At 44.8% G+C, this 18,284-nt stretch overlaps 1 protein-coding gene and 1 long non-coding RNA gene across 2 annotated transcripts in view; one reads left to right on the top strand and one right to left on the bottom strand.

Moving 5' to 3' along the window:
* LOC308458547 overlaps positions 1–18,284 on the top strand; it is a 251,511-nt gene that overhangs the window by 2,775 nt on the left and 230,452 nt on the right. The gene's annotated exons all lie outside the window — the stretch shown is intronic.
* The window catches only part of GRAMD2B (GRAM domain containing 2B), a 53,310-nt gene that overhangs the window by 33,141 nt on the left and 1,885 nt on the right, over positions 1–18,284 (bottom strand). The gene's annotated exons all lie outside the window — the stretch shown is intronic.

The raw sequence follows: 18,284 nt of genomic DNA, 5'->3' as shown, positions 1-18,284 counted from the left end.
GCAGAATCCCCAGTACTCTATTTGCATTATTGTATCATCAGGTTAACTGACTTTGTTCACTGAATTAATGAAGCATTGACATATGCTTTTTTCAGCAATTTCTCCTCACCCCATACTAGGGTGGATCTACACACAGGGGGGGAAACACTATAAATAAATCAGAAATTAAATTGTTATGACACAAAAACAACAACACGCTATGTAACATTGCAAAGAAACATTCCTTGCTCTCTGATGCTACTTGGTTTTCTATGTTCATAACACATTCAAAGCGCTGGATTTTTTTTTTTAATAATGTAGCTGAGTCCCTAGTCTGTTTTATTCCAGATTAAAGAATTTGGGAATGCTCTTACATCCAAAAATAAGGGTTAAGAGGATTGCCAACTTTTCAACAATATTTCATTTCTTTATTTCTAAAACTGGCATCTTACTGACTAACTCAAGAGGTTCCCATGGTGTATTAACATACAGTATTAAAATGGTATTGAATTAATGTAAAAATAAAAATGTAATCCAGTCATTTAAAGGAACCAGCACCCAAATCAAGCTGGCAGGTGAATATACTGTTGCTTGTGAATGACTCATTAAACACTTGAAGTTCCTTAAAACACTTATGTAACTTCATTGAATCCATTGCAGAGTCACGCATATCCTAATGTGCAATTTCCTGTGGCTCGTTTTTCTTGTTCTCCTTGTATGTGGCTTATAACGTGTCAGAACATACTCTTACATATTCCTGTTACATTTATTTATTTATTTATTTTTAGTCCCTGTCTTGCAATAAAATTTATTACACCTACATACATTGAGCAACTACAGTATAATAACGGTCTTTCACTTAGCATGCATGAGTCTCCAAAATACCTTTTTTGTGCTATGGTTGCAATGGACAGGGGAAATGTTCATTCTTCTCCACCATCCGGCCTTTCGGATTGTGATGTCACATTGTTATTCTCCCCCTCCTCCTTCACAAATTGTTCTTTGATGACAGTAAAATGAGAGGCATCTCTGGAGGGGACAGGGTCTCCTTGTTCTGTGATAATAGATTCCTCAAGTCCTGCTGCTCTCAGCTGGGTTTACGTTGAAGGACTTAAAACAACTTCGCTTCATTCTGCTTTGCTTTATTCTGCTTTGCTGTATAGTTGCAATTCTATACACTTGGGGGTGTTATTGTTTTCATTTTGATTATGTATTTTGTGGTTTTATATTTTGATTTCGTTCTGTGAACCGTCCTGAGACCTCTGGGTATAGGGCGGTTTACAAATTCTAATTCTAATACTAATAATACACTTAGCTCTTAAGCACTCCTTGTGCATTCAGCTGAATGTGTGAAATGGCAAGTGGGAACCATCAGCCCTTCACCTTCAGTGATGCTCTTGAATGCCCTTCCCTGCTGAAGCTAATTGGTGCATAGAGTTTCCAACATGGGAATGGGAACCTTCAACAATGAGGAAAACCCTGTGTGCAGTTTCGCTGGTTTTTAACATTGTGGCATAGCACCTACCCACCCTAATTTGCAAAATAGGCCAGATAAAAAAGTATGAAATATGGACTTTGAACCAGTTTAGGACGATATATCGCCCAGCCCTAACGCACAATCATGATTTGCAATATATTTCCAGGTCAGAAATTATGAAAATGATATCATGATATGGGCTTTGAACCTGTTTAGGATGATGTATCAATATATCGCCCAACCCTAATGTGCAGGTGAAGCAGCTCCCTTCATTCTAAAGTTGATTATGCATTGGTCAGGGGTGTACCTGGTGCATAGCATCATTGAGGAGGAAAGTTTACCTTGTGCCTTTCCCCTTTGCACATTCAGACTGAGTGCCTATAAAGTTTCGTTTGGAAGCCCCTCTGAGCTTCATAGGAGAGCTGGGAAGCTGGGTCATTCCATATCTACAAAACAAACCCTATCGAGCTCTTCCTATCCCATGGCGTCAACTGACTGGACATTCAGGAAGGCAGCTACTGAAACCTAGATGGCCTTTTGAAGCCAACATTCAGCCTGCAAGGCTTGCAGACAGAAGACAGTGCTGGTGACACAGAAGACAACGTTTGGTGTCTGACTGCTAGGAGCCCGTGTCAAGATGCCCCTACCCCCAGCACATTGCATTAGCAAAATTATCCTATTTGTTACAGGAAACAACTTTTACTTGCACGCGGGCTCAGACCTGGTGCCTTATGATTCCAAGTCAATAAACCAGAACACAGATGCATAAAAGAGTATTTGCCCTGTGCCTATCAGAATAGTTTAATTCTTAGTATATTTGCTTTGTCCACTATGGTCCTGCAGAGAACTTTGAAACTTAATAGTCTGCACAATACTACTATTGGTCCAATAAAACAGATTAGCTAACCCTGCTTTATCTCCATTGTGTATGTATATGGATTCATTGAACTCACATGAAGTCCATCCAAATACCTCTCTTCCCTTAGGAAGCATTGCAAGTAATATATTAACAGTCCTTGCAGTGCTCTCTGACAAACAGAGGCTGCAGGCAGCTATTGTGTAGTATATTATACAGCAGGGGTAGTCGGCATGGCATACTCCAACATTTCTCTGATGAAAATAGGGACATCCTATCCCAGAATAATAATAACAATAATTTTATTAATAATAATAATAATAATAAATTTTATTTATATCCCGCCCTCCCCAGCCAAAGCCAGGCTCAGGGCGGCTAACAACAAACAAATAATCAAACAATCAAATAATCCAACATTCTAAAACATTTCATTATAAAAATTAATTAAAATCAAATTAATGGCAACCGTTAAGCAAAGTTCTGTGCAGGTTGCCAGAGGAGGGAGTCAGGCTGGGCCCTGACCAAAGGCCTGGTGGAACAACTCTGTCTTGCAGGCCTTGCGGAAAGATGTCAGGTCCCGCAGGGCCCTAGTCTCTTGTGACAGAGCGTTCCACCAGATTGGAGCCGCAGCCGAGAAAGCCCTGGCTCTAGTTGAGGCCAGCCTAACCTCTCTGAGGCCTGGGACCTTCAGGATGTTTTTATTTGCAGACCGTAGGTTCCTCTGTGGGGCATACCAGGAGAGGCGGTCCCGTAGGTACGAGGGTCCTAGGCCGTATAGGGCTTTAAAGGTTAAAACCAGCACCTTAAACCTGATCCTGTACTCCACCGGGAGCCAGTGCAGCTGGTATAGTACCGGATGAATGTGATCTCGCAGCGAAGACCCCGTAAGGAGTCTCGCCGCGGCATTATTATTTCTACCCCACCCATCTGACTTATAGAAAACATTATATAAAACATTAAACGTTAAAAAACTTCTGTATACCAGGGCTGCCTTCAGATGGGGCACCCTACCATACCCTCCAACATTTCTCCCATGAAAATAGGAATGCTCTGAGGAAAAGCAGGACATTCCAGGATCAAATCAGAAACTGGGACGGCTTATGTATATCTGGGGACTTTCCTTGGAAAACAGGGACACTTAGAGGGTCTGGCATGGTGCTATACAGACGTTGTTGGATTCCAAGTCCCATCAGGCTCAGTCGGTCTGGCCAAGGGTCTGGAACGATGGCTGCATCTGGAGTACACTATGTTTGCTACCCCTGCTATACAAATAACTGAAAGCTGGTGAAAATACACAATCTGTGAAAATGCATAATTAATTTGGTCTTTGGTTGTTGGGAATATGCAAAGACTAAATCCCTATGAACCACAAAAGCAGAAAGATCATGCAGATTGCAAAAGCGGCTATCGGTCGTTAGAGAGCCCCTTCTCAGTTGCTCTTCGGGTATCCATATTCTGTGTAGCATGGAAGATTCTTGGCTCATTTGGATATTACTGCAGGCCCAATCAATTGTGGACTGCTTCTCATTCATTAACCAGAGGCTGTTGCTCAGGAATGGGCTATGGAATGGGCATGATTGCTGGTGCTGATGTGGTTTGTATCCCACAATGTCTGGAGGGCATCAGGACATGTGCTTATTCCTGCATGAAGTACTGTATGTGCTTCCACTACAGACGACAAAAGGTGTGACGGGAGAGTCTAAGCCCATTCATCCGACATGTTGAGACGCTTCCTCTTTCTGTCTTGCTCATTGGTGACATAAGCCTGATGCCCCCCCTTTTTTGAACAGGAGAGGCATGGGCATAGCCAGAATTTTTTTGGGGGGGGGCAGGCTTTTTTGGGGGGGGGCAGAACCTCAGTTAATCTCTGTATTTTTTATTGATTTAGGGAGGGCAGCTACCCCTCCCTGCCCCCCCTTGGCTATGTCCAAGAGGAGGGGATGGGCACTGTTGTGTAGGCAGGGATGTCGGGGGCAGAGCTGGCAGCCAATGTCCCTGTGCTCGCTTTATGGTTTGAGTGCTCGTACATTTGCATTGTTATGAATTGGGGGGGGGCGGTGCAGACTCTCCATATACATAAGTTTAATAAAGGGTCATAGAACCATAGATGCGGGTGGCGTTGTGGGTTAAACCACAGAGCCTAGGACTTGCCGATCAGAAGGTTGGCGGTTCGAATCCCCGCGACGGGGTGAGCTCCCGTTGCTCGGTCCCTGCTCCTGCCAACCTAGCAGTTTGAAAGCACGTCAAAGTGCAAGTAGATAAATCGGTACCGCTCTGGCGGGAAGGTAAACGGCGTTTCCGTGTGCTGCTCTGGTTCGCCAGAAGCGGCTTAGTCATGCTGGCCACATGACCTGGAAGCTGTACGCCAGCTCCCTCGGCCAGTAAAGCGAGATGAGCGCCGCAACCCCAGAGTCGGCCACGGTTGGACCTAATGGTCAGGGGTCCCTTTACCTTTATCTAGAACCATAGGGACCGCAGGAATATTTTGCCCAACATGGGGGTCAAAACCCAGAGAATTAAGAGTCTGGTTCTCCACCAACTGAGCTAATCCAGCTAGGGTAAAATTTAGCTGCTTTTTGGAATATGAAGGGAAGATGCCAGGCCTGTGAAAAATACAGGCTTAACCTGTTCTCCTGTTCAGGAGATTGCTGATAGCGATGCCCTTATGAAAAACACACGAAAAACGTAAGTACCGGGCCATTAAGAACGATTGATCATGCAGGCGCCGTTCTTCCCGCAGCTGAGAAGTGGACAGAAACAGAAGAATTGAGAGGGGCAGGTTGTCAGGGTCACAAGGGGCATGATACCACCCCAGGAAAAGAGGGTGTCCTTTCACAACAGAGGTTTGGGGAGCAGGGATTTTCTGGGAAGAAGGAGCAGGAAGAGCTCCATGCAGAGACTGAAGGGCGGCAGAAATGCTGGCTGGTTGGAGCAGGCTGTTACAGCACGATACAGCGATGGCGCTTAGGATGCCTCTTGATCCAGTGTTGCCCTGCTGGGAAGGACAAGCCCCTCTGGAGATGTAAATGTTGCGAACTCTCTCTCTCTGTGTCAAGATTCAGGTTCTAAATACAGTGGTATCTCTGGATACGAACAGGATCCGTTCCGGAGCCCCGTTCGCATCCTGAAGTAAATGTAAGACGCGACTGTGTGTCTGCGCGTGCGCGGGTCGTGTTTCACCGCTTCTGCGCATGCGCATGACGTCATTTTGAGTGTCTGCGCATGCGGCGAAACCCAAAAGTAACACGCTCCATTACTTCCGGGTCGCCGCGGAGCACAGCTCGAAAATACTTAACTTGAAGCTAATTCAACCCAAGGTATGACTGTAGTGTAAAATAAACCACATTTCACAAACACATGAGTCTCCACTGTGCCTCATTTTCCACAAGAAACACAAACCCTGGTTATGTGCCAAGACCCCTGGAATCCTGCTACTGCCCAGCAGCAATTGGGGTGGCCAGTAACACTGTGAATGCTGGATAGGGCATTGATGTCCCTGTTGGTGTTAATAACGGATTAGGGCTAATCAGGTCTCTAAATTAACTGAGTAGCTGAAAAGACTTAGAAGGAGTGTGGGAAACAAGTGTGCAATCCCACAGTCTGTTCTCAGTTTCATATCCAGAGTTATGGATGCGAAGCATTTCCATTTGCACTGGTCCTCAGGTACTGCAAAACAGGCACAAGACATGCAGAATTAGAAACTGCCAGGCGCAGCTCCTGAGGGTGATTCTTTAAGAGATGTACAGACGAGACAATTCAGCCAGGTGCGGCAACAAAGAGAGAAGCCACACTTGGTGACGTTCTCCCTTCCCTCTGTGTAACTCGTAAAGACACAGAAGTCCTCTTAGAGGCTGAACCTGGCAACTTTATATGCAATGCCACCACTTGGAGAATCCATAGATTGGAACCTGTGCAAATTTGGACAAGATGGATTCTTACACGGGGTTCCAGATTTTTGAGGAGTGAAGTCAACGAACTACTCCCCATTCAACGGCCATTAAAAAATTAATGTTTTAAAGGGGCCTTAAGTTTCAAACCCGCAGAGTCTTATAAAAGATAAATAGGAAACTGAGCAGTTGCCAATGCAGATGGAAAATCTTCTCAAACTGTGAGCTTTTATTCTGCGGCAAGATCTTGTTACGCAACTACGCAGCTCAATAGTAGCTGTATTATTATGTAGTCTTAATAGCCTATGTATTATGGATGCAGGGAAAACATCTCTCTGAAAAGCCAATGGAGCACAATTGGAAGCCCCTATTCAGTCGAGCAATCCACACCCTAAACGGCCCATCTAGATGATTAACAAAATTGCATCTCGCCCACTTAGCATGACATTGTAGCCATGATTTAGATTAGAATATAGCAATGCTACATACAGGGCTGAACAGTACCCGCTTGAACAAATCTACCATTGTTACATTTTAAATTTTTTTTACTTGTACTGAGATCCGTTCTTCATATTTTTCATGGCCGTTCTGAAATCCTGCATAATTTCAGATCTTGAGGTCTTAACCCATCTGCTCTGAACTTTGGAGAATGTTAGATTGGCACAAAGTCCTTCTTCTCCCCGAAGCCTTCCAACATACGCAGAGAGTTAGCAACAGGAATTTCTATCATTCGCACAGCACTTTGGAGAATGTTAAGCAGCAGAGGCTCCCGCTCTTTCTTATCTTCGTGAGACTGCCATCAAATATGCTTCTTCCCTAAGTGCTTTGTGCATACCAGAGGGAGGGAGCTGGTGGTGAGGCCACACAACGGAAAGCCCATATTTATAGGGTGTTATGTACATGGATAAATTGGCATTTTATATTCAAATCAGACAAGGCAGAATTATCAAGTCAGTCTTTGATAGATGGTTTGTGCCTTAAGGAATAACAAGGGCTTCTGCAAGGATGTTTTGGGGAGGGGGAGATTAAAAACAAAACAAAAGGGGGAGCAGGCTAATTTCTTTTTCTTTTCTTTTTTGAATATTTTATTAGTTGAATATAAGAACAACATATAATCAAATACAAGCAATCAAATACAGTTTTCCCCTAACCCCCCCCAAAAAACCCAGCCCCAACTATGTCCAGGTAATTACATTAGTAATATAATCAAATAAAAAATTATTTCTACAGTTGCTGGTTTAAAAAATATCATTCCACATGCTCCCATGTGTCTTAGGTGGTTTAAATGCATGTTCTGTCTTTGATGCATATGTAATAAAGGAGGACCACGTTATGTAAAAGTTACGTAGTTTCTCACATTGTTTTCTTTCATGTACCGTTTCTGTTAACTTTTCCATCAAAAATAATTCCCAGACATAAGCATACCAAACTTCATATAGGTTCACGTTTAATGACCTCCAGTGTCTAGCAACAGCAAGACGTGCTGCAGTTATAAGATGCACAATTAAGTCTTTGTCTCTAAGATTTTGTAAGGCTAATTTCTCAAAAAGAATGAGAAGAAGAAATGAGTACGTTTTGTCTCAGGTTTTTCAAATGCTAGAAATCTATTGTATTTAAAATGTGAAATCTAGAGGTTATGGTTCATCAAGGGAGGGACCAGCTCCACTGTAGACATCTACAGTATGAGGAATAATTTAAGGCAAGTTACAGGGCTATAAAATGCCAGGTATCATTTCTGTAAATTTGTACCTAATTTTGTAGTGCGTTTCTTCTTCCTCCTGCTGTGGATATGTTCTAACAAACTTTCTGAAGTCAGAACCGCAGCATACAGTGCTGGAGAAATGTGATTTTGCTGCACTGCAAGTGTTGCCTTCCGGAATGGCGTTTATCCCATGCTGCATTTGAAAAAACCACTGCACAATGAATGAACAAAAAAGGGCATCATCTTGAAAGGTCTTGATCAGTTTAATTGGGGTCCTGTTTCTTTGCCAGGATCCGAAAGAGCTGCTTTAGGCACATCAAGGACTCGGGACACATCTGGTGAGATTCTCCATCCTTTTTTCATTGAACAGCAGATTTCTGTGCTGCATCACACAGACAACCTTTGAAAGTTGCAGCTGCGAAAGTGATTTTCTGTGCCACATGGGGTATAGGCTGTTCCAGAAACACAAGCCGAGCCGCCACCACCACCGCCTCTGGCAGGCTGAACACTGGTTCTCGGGCATGGTTTTCAAATGGATCTTAAAGAAAATTTTTGCCATGCATTTCTAACTTCAAGTGCACATGTTTTCAAATAGATACACGCAAATAGGACATCACAATGTTTGGTCACAGAACTAGGTTTGTCTCCTATTCTGAAGATCACCTTTCTGTTCTGTTTATATTCCTGGAGCCTGAGGGAGATATAACACAGCTGCTGGTGACAAATTCTGACTTTAACATTTCACGGTTGTTAGTAGTTTATTACAAACTGTTTCTAGAAACTTAAGAAGCAAACCATAATAGCCAACCTGTTTAGGGGGATGCCAACTGGTTCCGTAAGAAGACCTCTCCACATATGTTTCCCCTATATATGACAATGCCAGTCATGGTTCTCCTTCACCTAGCAATTCTTCTACCTTCTACGCACCGTATTTTTCGCTCCATAAGACGCACCCGACCATAAGACGCACCTAGTATTTAGAGGGGGCATGCAAGAAAAAAAAAATTCTTTAAAGGGAGCGCTGAGCAGAGCCTGTATGCATCCCAGGCTCTGCTCAGCGCTCCCTTTCATGAGCTGTGTGGAGCGTGTGTGGCGGCGCTTGCAGGCATTTCCCCGAGGAGGGAAAAGGGCAGCCCATCACTGACTTGGGAAAAAGCCCCCAAGAGCCACACACACGCTCCGCGCGGCTCTTGGGGGCTTTTCCAGGAGGTGGAGGAAGGGACTGAGGGGCTAAGCCAGAAGCTAGAACAGCAAGATCCTTCATCCAGGCAATAAAAGCCATTATCGGAACTCAAAGACACATTCCAACCAGGCAAAAGGAGGGCACAAAACAGGGCCAGTGAGGGGAATAGCCTGGGTAGAGATGATGTAACTTGGGAAGAGGTATGGCGTTGGAGGTTCCTGAGGGCCAGATACAGAAGCGTGGAAGATCGCATTTGGCTCCCAGGCCTGAGGTTACCCACCCCTGATCTAGCCCTAGTGGAAGCTTCTGATGGACAGCCTTCATACCAGGAAGCCTTCAGCAGGAAAATCCTATGTTTTGTGATGGAGCCCATTCTCATTTGTTTTCCGGGTCCCATCACATTGACTGAATTCTGTCCTAGACTATCATATCCCTCAAGAGCCAGATACCCCTTAAATCAGGCCATCCAATTTTGGGGTTTTGTGCTCATGTGTGACAGCACTGCGCCCCCCCCCCCCAAAAATTTTGGGGCTCCATACTCTCATGGGGATTACATGACTTGAGCAGGAGTGCAACCCAGAAGATGCGAGTCCTAGTTTTTGGCCTGGATATGTTGGAGGGAATGTTCACATTGTACACACTGGAAGTCTTTGTATTCTTCTCTCCTGCCCTCTTTAGCAGTGTTGGGTTTTTTTGCGGGGGTTGCATTCTGGCCTCCTTGGGAAAGACACAGTGTGTTTGTGCACCCATTTGTTAAATGCTTCTTTAAAGGCCCTGGCAACCTGAGGTCCCCTGTAATAGGCTCGGGTCTGCTTTGGAGTTAGTCCTTAGTTCTTATCCAATTGATATGGAAACACTTTGAACCTCTGTCTACCTGCAACCTTTGTCTCCTTTCTTTCAAGTTAGTGTTGCTCATACCTAACACCTTTCCCAGGAGGGCATGTGACCTATGCTTCAGACTCTCTTACTCACCATAGCGCTGCATCTACCAGGGAAAAGCGTTTTGACATCTAGTTCACTGTTCCTAAAATCATCTCTATTTTTCATTTAGTCTTCTCCTTCCAGTTCTCCTGCCTGGCTCTAATAATCAACATGCTCTCCAGACCCTAGGCTCCGGGCCTTATGACAGGATGGAACCGTTCCAATGACAGGGAAGAACCCTATTGATTTGTTATGGTGAGCCATAAAAGGTTCATCACACTTCTCCTGAATGACTTCTCCTCAGTGACTTCCCTCCCACTGGATTGTTTCCACTATCACATGCTGTGAGTTGGCAGAACAACCTCTCCTTGCCTCGTTGGAGGACATTCCATTAACAACCATGAAACATTTACTTTACCTCCTCCAGAACAGTCCTAGTCATGGAGCTCTGGAGGAAGGCTGCTTGATCAAATCTATCTAAATCTGCGAAACAATGTGCATTGGACTCAAACGCATAGACAAATGCTCTTCTTGATAGGGCTGTCGTCCATAAACTGCTCTGCTCCTTAGGCATTCCAGATCTCCCAGTTTAGCCTGCCCAGAAAAATGAACACCCAGAGGGGAGGACAGTTTGCTTACCTGCAATTTATGTTCTTTATACTGTCATCTGTGCACTCCCCTTACCCTCCTTTCCTGTCTCCTTTCCTTATGTGGGATAGGTAAAGGTAAAGGGACCCCTGACCATTAGGTCCAGTCATGGCTGACTCTGGGGTTGCGGCGCTCATCTCACTTTATTGGCTGAGGGAGCCGGCGTACAGCTTCCGGGTCATGTGGCCAGCATGACTAAGCCGCTTCTGGTGAACCAGAGCAGCGCATGGAAACGCCATTTACCTTCCCGCCAGAGTGGTACCTATTTATCTACTTGCACTTTGACGTGCTTTTGAACTGCTAGGTTGGCAGGAGCTGGGACCGAACAACGGGAGCTCACCCCGTTGCGGGGATTCGAACCACCAACCTTCTGATCGGCAAGTCCTAGGCTCTGTGGTTTAACCCACAGCGCCACCCGCTATGTGGGATACTCACACGGTAATGATAATGGAACTGGGCAGAAGAATGCTCACCCTATTCTTCCAAGCAGGCGTTCTCTACCTGGTGCCCTCCAGATGTTGTTGGACTACAATGCCCATCACCCTAACTATTGGCCATGCTGGCAGAGGTTGATGGGAGTTGTAGTCCAAAATATCATGAATGCACCAGGTTGAAGGGGAAAAAAAGCTACTTAAAGGCATGCACAAAAGGAGAAGAATGTTCCCTTTGGAAGTAGGAGCAAGGCTTGAGATGTCAGCATCTAGGCTTTCGGTTTAGAAATTCACAGGCATTACTCATGGATTCTGGAGAAGAGGAACTGATACGTATGACTGAGGAGACATTAGTTAGATATATGCGGTGTTTGAATACCAAGAATACTACAGAAGGAGAGCTGGAGGAGTCTTAACCTTATTCACCATCACCACTCATATCTCTTCAGCAGCACTAATCAAATATATATGAGAAATGAATACCTTTCTCTTCCCTCATTGGCTCCTGATTGTCAGTTTTCAGCTGTTTATCTAATTACTGCCTCGGATCATTTGCCTGTCGCATAGCTGACAATGGTATGGATTTTGGCCAGCCTGAAATCCTCTCATTAAATTACTTAGAAGATCAAAGATTTGCGAATACAGTTGTGTGGATTAACCACTTGCATAGCAAGAAGGATATAATATTATTTTTTTAGCGGTGCTTCTGAGTAACTGAGAAAACCGAACTCTTAATCAGCTACACTTCAAAGAATGGATGTGACTGCCCACAGGTAATATAAAAATAAGAGGAAAGGGCACCACACCTGAACTAAAACTAAAAAAACCCTGTAGTTTCAGCAGAATGCATTGAACATTTAGGGTGTACCTGTTCATGCACTTAATGCCACAGATGGATATGGGCATTGTTTTCTGTATACCTGAAGAGCGTCTCCACCCCCATTGTTCTGCCCGGACGCTGAGGTCCAGCTCCGAGGGCCTTCTGGCAGTTCTCTCACTGCAAGAAGTGAGGTTACAGGGAACCAGACAGAGGGCCTTCTCGGTAGTGGCGCCCGCCCTGTGGAACGCCCTCTCATCAGATGTCAAGGAAATAAGCAGATACAGTGGTACCTCGGGTTAAGTACTTAATTCATTCTGGAGGTCTGTTCTTAACCTGAAACTGTTCTTAACCTGAAACTGTTCTTAACCTGAAGCACCACTTTAGCTAATGGGGCCTCCTGCTGCCACTGGGCCGTTGGAGCATGATTTCTGTTCTCATCCTGAAGCAAAGTTCTTAACCCGAGGTACTATTTCTGGGTTAGCGGAGTCTGTAACCTGAAGTGTCTGTAACCTGAAGCGTATGTAACCCGAGGTACCACTGTACAATGGTACCTCTGGATGCGAACGGGATATGTTCCGGAGCCCCGTTTGCATCCTGAAGCAAACGCAACCCGCGTCTGTGCAACTGAGCATGCACGGGTCACGATTCACTGCTTCTGCGCATGTGCGTGACGTCATTTTGAGTGTCTGCGCATGTGCGAGTGCCGAAACCCAGAAGTAACATGTTCTGTTACTTCTGGGTCGCTGCGGAGCGCAGCCCGAAATGCTCAACCTGAAGCTACTTCAACCCGAGATATGATTGTATCTTATTTTTAAAAGACATCTGAAGGCAGCCCTGTTTAGGGAAGTTTTTAATATTTAATGCTGTATTGTTTTTAACACTCGATTGGAAGCCGCCCAGAGTGGCTGGGGAAACCCAGCCAGATGGGCGGGGTATAAATAATAAATTATTATTATTATTATTATTATTATTATTATTATTATTATTCTCTGTACTGTAAGATCCTGAGAAAATCCATGACTGGCTCTGGTTTCCTGCAGCATGAGTAATTGGCATACACGTAGCAAGATGAATTTATGAAACAGCATCACATGCTATATATTGGCAGATCATGTTATTCATTCACTTACTCCATTTACAGCCCACCTTTCCTCGAAGGAGTTCAAGGCAGCAGCATCCCATTTTATGGTCACAATAACTCCCGTGACATAGGAGTGGTTGAGAGAGCATGACTGGCCCAAGGTCACCCCGTGATTTTCGTCACTGAATGGGGGTTGGAACCTAGGCCTGAGAATCACCCCCCCAACATGTTGTAAGGATGCCCAAGGGGGTCGTGGGGTCACATTGCAAAGCCCTGCTTACTGCAGCTAATCCATGCACTGAATAAATTCCAGCAAGTAAAGCTTATCCTGCCGTAGAGACAAACCAACCGTTTCAGGAAGCACAAATAAATCTACAAAAATCATCTTTTGCAGTATTCTAAAATAGGACAGGGACACGGGTGGCACTGTGGTCTAAACCACAGAGCCTAGGGCTTGCCGATCAGAAGGCTGGCGGTTCAAATCCGCACAACGGGGTGATCTCCCGTTGTTCAGTCCCGGCTCCTGCCAACCTGGTAGTTCGAAAGCACGTCAAAGTGCAAGTAGATAAATAGGTACCGTTCTGGCAGGAAGGTAAACGGCGTTTCCATGCGCTGCTCCGGTTCGCCAGAAGCGGCTTAGTCATTCTGACCACATGACCCAGAAGTTGTCTGCGGACAAACGCCAGCTCCCTCGGCCAGTAAAGCGAGATGAGCGCCGCAACCCCAGAGTCATCCGCAACTGGACCTAATGGTCAGGGGTACCTTTACCTTTACCTATAAAATAGGATTACGAACTGGACGGGGATGTCTCCATCTTTTCAAAAGTATTTTTAGAAGGTTTTTTTTTTTTATAAAAAAGAATCTGTCTATGTTAAAATACAAATAAAACCCAACGGGAGAACATACTTGATACAGAGCGATGAGGACCCTACTTCGAATGCCTTTACCAGCAGGAGAATCTTAAGAGGTTTTCAAAATATGCTGCAGGGTTTTGTTTTTTGCTTTTTGAGGAATTTTATTGTTTTGTATTGCAGTCCGTCCGTCCCCGATTAACTGATGTTTGTGTGCATGCACATGTATAACATGTATATATTTACAGAGAGAGACAAATAATTCATTATTTTTGTAAACCGCTTAAAGGCTGTTTCAGTATTGAGCAGTATATAAATAAACATATGAAGCAAATAGATCAGAATGGTTGGCGGTTTGCCGCAACGCCAGCCAACATGATTAGCCCCCTTGAAATGAGATCAGAGTGCAACAGAATCGATTTTTGCACAGTAAGTCTCATTATTTGGGACACAGGTCAGCTGGGCACGATCCAGACAAATATTGCTTGCTACACCACAGTCATTTTAGATTGATTCCGTCTCCATCCCCGAGTCGCAGATACTTCATCATTGTGGAGACATGTCAAGATGTGCACTTGTATAAATGATAGTGCCCTTGCTAGAAACATCTTTTGGGGAAGGCCAACGTAAATGCTGCTAGATGTTGAAGGTAAAAATACAATCCAGGAAGCAAACCTGATGGCCTCTTTTTCTTTCTATCTTTCTCAGGTCACAATCATGATGATTCCCAAGGGTATCTGTCTGGTGGCACCGTGTGGATAGCTTTCAAATATTATCTGTATAGTTAAACGATCTAGACAGCATCTTAAAAAGCAGAGACATCAACTTGCCGACAAAGGTCCGTATAGTTAAAGCTATGGTTTCCCCAGTAGTGATGTATGGAAGTGAGAGCTGGACCATCAAGAAGGCTGATCGCCGAAGAATTGATGCTTTTGAATTATGGTACTGGAGGAGACTCTTGGGAGTCCCATGGACTGCAAGAAGATCAAACCTATCCATTCTTAAGGAAATCAGCCCTGAGTGCTCACTGGAAGGACAGATCGTGAAGCTGAAGCTCCAATACTTTGGCCACCTCATGAGAAGAGAAGACTCCCTGGAAAAGACCCTGATGTTGGGAAAGATGGAGGGCACAAGGAGAAGGGGACGACGGAGGACGAGATGGTTGAACAGTGTTCTCGAAGCTACCAGCATGAGTTTGACCAAACTGCGGGAGACAGTGGAAGACAGGAGTGCCTGGCGTGCTCTGGTCCATGGGGTCATGAAGAGTTGGACATGACTAAACGACTAAACAACAACAGTTAAACGATTTCTAGAGTTATATCTGTCTATCCCAGGGGTTGGCAAAGATTTTGTGGCTTGGGCTGGTTCACGGTCCCGCAGACGCCGTGATGGGCCAGAGAGTGTGCACACACGCGCAAATGCTATTTACGGCGCTCCTTCCAGCACAGAGGAGGCATGTGCAGCTTCCCATTGGCTGCCGGACCTTCCTGCAGCCAGCGGGAAGCCAGCCAGCGTTGCGGGAGGCGGTCCCTGCTCTGCTCTGTGCTGGTTTAGCATGGTGCACAGGAGCCGACTGAGCAGGTGGCAGGGGTCCATGGGCTGGGTTAAACAACCCCCATGGGCCACTTGTGGCCCATGGGCCTGAGGTTGCCAACCCCTGCTCTATCTGTTATAGGAGGGCTTTTTTTCAGCCAAAACTTGCCGGAACTCAATTCTGGCACCTCTCAAGTAGGTGCCATTCCAAGAGAACGAGGGAGGTGTTCATGGTGAGTTCCGACACCTCTTTTTCTAGAAAAAGAGCACTGGTTATAGGATCCAGAGCAGGTAAGGCATTTGCTATAATGAAACAGGATTGTTGGGCTATAGCAAATATCAACAAATTAGTGTGCATCTCTCTCTGTGTGTACATGTATGCCTTCATTCAGAGAAATCCAAGTCTTTTGATGAGAAGGCATAAGATAAAAATGCTATATATTGATTAGCAGGGGAAAAGGGGAGCCAAACACGCTGTTTTGATTGGCTATTACGCAACTCTAATAGGATTGGTTTTCTTTCCCGAGGTGGGATTGCAAACGGGATTCTGAGAGTACTTTGAGCAGCTGGAAGTTGGGGAAGGAAGAGAAAGAGTGACCGTATGGAAGAGTTCACCCTTAACTAATATGTAGGGTCCGTGTCTTGTAGTTTAGGGGGGAAAGCAACATAACAAAGATATCTACCAGGAATCAGAGGACAGGGTTTTTCTAATTTATTTTGATTACCTGCTTGGCTTGGCTGTCTGTGTGCAGAATTAAAATTGTTACTGCTAGAGAATGAAATACATGGCTGAACGTGCTTTTCTAGTGCGGTTTGGACAAATTCAATTCCCCTTTTCAAGGTGAACAGCTTTCACGGCAACAGCCAGGTTACCTTTTTATACTTGAGGGTACAGGGTAACAGAAGGAAATTCATTAAGTGGTGGAGGTGGACTGGTATATATCTCATTCCTTTCAAGATGAGATGTGATAGTCCCAAGACTGGCAGAAGGCCCAAACAACACTGTGTTGCAAACTTTACACAGTCCACTTCCATAAGTACCTTGAGAACACTGGCTGTCCATAGGTACAGAGAATACACCATACAATACAGTCATACCTCGGGTTACAGACGCTTTGGGTTGTGCAATTTCAGGTTGCGCACTGAACCAAACCCAGAAGTACTGGAACGGGTTACTTCCAGGTTTTGGCACTTGCACACACGCAGAAGCACTAAATCATGCTTTGCACATGCACAGAAGTGCCGAATCACAACCCACGCATGCGCAGATGCGGTGCTTCAGGTTGCGAACGTGCTTTCCGCACGGATCACGTTTTCAGCCTGAGCGTCCACTGTACTTTAAATAAACCACAAGCAGATCAGAGTCTAAGGCTGTGTATGCACTAACCCACCTGTAGCACAAAAATGTGGGTTTTTTTTAATCAATCCAGAATTATTCATGCTCATCCTCAATATATGCCCCAGGTGATGCCAAGCGAAATGAGACAGGAATGGCGGCATCTGCCCAAGGGCAAGGAGGATTCTTAGGTGAGGGTGGAGATCGCTCAAGTGGCGACTGGGAGAAGCATTTTAAAACATGTGGGAGGGCTGTGTCCAGTCCTTTAAAAAAAAAAAAAAGTTTAGGGGTACTCTCATTTTGACTCAAGAAAACCACCATTTTACAGCTCAAATCGGGAAAAATGAATATAGTAAATGGACAAAAGTACAAAGATTCACAAAATGTTTAGGGCTATGCGTACCCCTGGGTACCCCCAGAAAAAAGCACTGGGTGTGCCATGCACTGGGGTTCTTTTGCTCAAGCTTAAGCTTAGCTACCTATCCTAGCCTCTGCCAAGGTATCTTTTGAGCCTTCAACTTGTAACCTGAGCTGATGCAAAGGTCATGTGCTAACTTCCTTGATACAACTATCAGGATTTCCTGAACAGTGAGTCCAAGTCTTTTGTTTGAGGGTAGGAATCAGGACCTTATAGATCCTGCTTGTCCACAAGGTGTGGTTACTTTATATTGAGTTGGAAACCCTTCCCATGATTAGGTCATCCATGCCTTTTCCTTCTTACACATGCCCCAAGTGGAGAAAGGAAGCGGTGATTGTGGTCTTGGTATATTCCCACCTATAGCATCAATGGGCAGGTGCGCCCATTTCAAAAGGACACACCATGGGGTAAAACAACAAACTTTTATTTTCACAGCAAAACTAGTTTTTTAAGAAACACTTTTCAAGAGCAAAAATATGCAATAGAACTAGATTTTGTGTGGACTACGATATAAAAAAGCAAGCACTCAGTTTCTATTGATTCTAGAATAAAATGTTGTGTGGCTGCAGCTTCTATCAAGATAGCTGGTGCCCATTTTATTTAGCTCGACTTAATTGCCTGCTGCTGATTCAACACAAAGCACACAGAAATGATTGCATTTCTCAGCGTTATTGGCAGTTGTTGATATTCAATAGCTGATTCGAACGAGACATCTAATTTGGGAGGGGAGATGGAATATTTGCTTCTGTACAATTTCTCACATTTGCGACGTCAGCAATATCAAAGTGTCTCATCAACAGTTTGATAGCATTATGTAAGGATGCCAAAGTTCTTGCTTGTGGAAGCTTCACAGTGCAACCGTGAAACTGATTCCTGCTACCTGTGAAGTAGGCTTAGATTTCATCACAAAGTTGATTTAAAGTGCACTAGAAAGGGCCAGCTCCAGCATTTTTAGGGGGTGAGGAGAGGGGCTTGGGCAAGGTACCCCCAGTGTGTCTGGTAACCTGGGATATCCAAATCAAAAATTATTTCGGTCTACATCTCACCTTTTGTGTGCTATGGCAGTACTGTGGGTTGGGGAGCTAGACCACATTAGCTCTAGAGATGGGATAATTTGCCTATTTCCAATCCACTACAGTGGTACCTCGGGTTACATACGCT

The sequence above is a fragment of the Podarcis pityusensis genome (genome assembly GCF_964106645.2).
Source record: "Podarcis pityusensis genome assembly, chromosome: 11".
NCBI lineage: Eukaryota > Metazoa > Chordata > Lepidosauria > Squamata > Lacertidae > Podarcis > Podarcis pityusensis.
Note: the sequence above shows the minus strand (reverse complement) of the source record. Positions and strands in the feature narration are given on the sequence as shown.